We start from the raw sequence: 2,442 nt of genomic DNA on the forward strand, positions 1-2,442 counted from the left end.
AAGATGAGAATGCATAAAACAAAACAAGAATATATAATTAGAATGGAAAAAATCAACAAAACCAAAATTGAGTCTGTGGAAATTTCACCCTCAAAGAAAAATGTTTCTAGACTAACTATATATTAAAAAAAAAAAAAAAAAAAAAAAAAAAGCCCAGCACTGTGGGGCACACCTATAATCCCACATACTCAGAAAACATAAACAGTTTTTTTTTTTTTTGATGCAAGCCTGGGAAAGTTAGCATGACCTTGTTACAAAATAAAATGGAAAAGGAAATAAAGAGCTTGAAATACAGCTCTTGTAGCACAGCACTTGCCTAGCATAAGCAAGGTCCCGAGTTCAATCTTCAGTTTCTCAACAGGAGATGGGGGAGGGGACTCCAATTACTGGAATCATAAATGTATGTGATGATATAGCTCCTCAGTTTATGGAAATAAGAATGATGAAAACAGCATAATATCAATTCCTGCACACCAACATATTGGATATCATTGATAAAATACAAATTCCTAGAGAGACATACACAACCAAAATTGACTTCCGGGGAAGAGAAAATCTTAATATACCTATAAAAAATATATAAATTGAACTAATAGTCAGGCGCAGTGGCCACGCCTGCAACCCCAGCAGCTTGGGAGGCTGAAACATGAAGATCGTTGAGTTCAAAGCCAGCATCAGCGAAAGGGAGACACTAAGCAACTCAGTGAGACCCTCTCTAAATAAAATACGAGGTAGGGATGGGGATTTGACTCAATGATTGAGTGTCCCTGAGTTCAATCCTCAGTACCACCATTCCAAAAAAAAAAAAAAAAGAAAGAGAGAAATTGAATTAATAATAATAACCTCCCAACAAAGAGAAGTCCAGTAACAGATGGGTTCACTTTTGATTTGACCCAAATTCCTATATGACAGTAATGCATGATTATGACAGAGAAGAAACCTGGTGAGGGTTTGAATAGTTTCCTGTGACTGCCGTAACAAATTACTGCAAACTTGGAGGCTTACGACAACATCTATCACATTTCTGGAAATCAGAAATCTGAAATCATTTCATTGAGACAGTCTGTCAGTGGAATGGCCTCCAGGTAGGTTCTAGGGGACACTTCATTTCTCGCTTCTTCCATTCTCTGATGACGGCAAACATCCAATTTCATTTGGAAACTTTAAGTCAATGTTGCTTCTCAGGTCACATTGTCAGCTCCTTTTGTCTCTGCACTTAAATTTTTCTGATTTCCTTTACAAAGATACATGGAATTGACTTTGAGGCACACAAGGATAATCCTGATGATCTCTCTCTCTTGAGTCCTTTATCTCATCATACCCATGTAATATTATATAAAATATCATACCCACTGGGCCACATTGTTGACATTGAAAGGTTTCAAAAATTAGCATGTGAATCTTTTTTGACCAATTTTGAGCTTGACAGAATGTGATATGTCGAACATATTTTGCACTATGTTTGAATATTTTCCATAAATTTTAAATAATTCTAAAATTAAATAATCATTAAACAATAATTAGGAGTGATTCTCTGTGCTTCATTTGTATACAATGTGTCAAAATGCATTCTACTGTCACATATAACTAATTAGAACAAATTTAAAAAAAAAAAAAAGGGAAAAAATAAGAAATGGCTCTCAGAGAAGAAATAACACCACAGATTCCAAAGTGAATATTTGTGTTATGCCAATGTGCTCCAAAGTACCACATGGCCTTGTTAGCACATTCTGTCAAACGACGTTGAAGCCATCTATTGTATAGCAATGACAAATTACACAGGCAGACATGTTCCAGTGCTTAGTTTAAAGAATATTGAGCTCTCTGAGGATCAGAATTAGAAGTGAAATAAAGCAAGTGCTTACTAAAATCTTGACTATATCTTCTGTTTGCTACGCCAAATACTCTATATTATTTTCCACATGGACATTTAGACATGTTTCAGTTAATTGTACAGTTGATGCACATGAAATAATTTTAAAAATATAACCAGGTATGTAACCTTTAAATAATTTTATCATTAACATGTGATTCATATTTCTTAAGTAGGACTTATTTGATGTGTTTTTTGTCATTTAACAACACATCAGTTCTAAGCAAAAATTATAAGACGATTTGAAATGATTTGCTCCATGGTGGAATTTTCAAAAAATCCTGTTGTCTTAAAGTGTGGAATGTAAACATTGACTGAGAATGTTCAGAAAAAAAGTGTTTCAAGAAAGCAGAAAATTATTTTTGCCTCTGGAAATGCAGTGAACATTTATATCATCTATATTTCAAAGGTCAACTGTAGTGCAATTATACTCAAAGCTTAATTATTTTTCATTTATTTAACAAATGTGTATTCCAATTTACTATAGAACACACTTATTCGGGTACAGGTGATCGTGTTGTGTGCAATACAGATAAAGGCAATGCTAACACAGAGTTCACGTTCTGGCT

Source organism: Callospermophilus lateralis, chromosome 2, assembly GCF_048772815.1.
Source record: "Callospermophilus lateralis isolate mCalLat2 chromosome 2, mCalLat2.hap1, whole genome shotgun sequence".
Lineage (NCBI taxonomy): Eukaryota > Metazoa > Chordata > Mammalia > Rodentia > Sciuridae > Callospermophilus > Callospermophilus lateralis.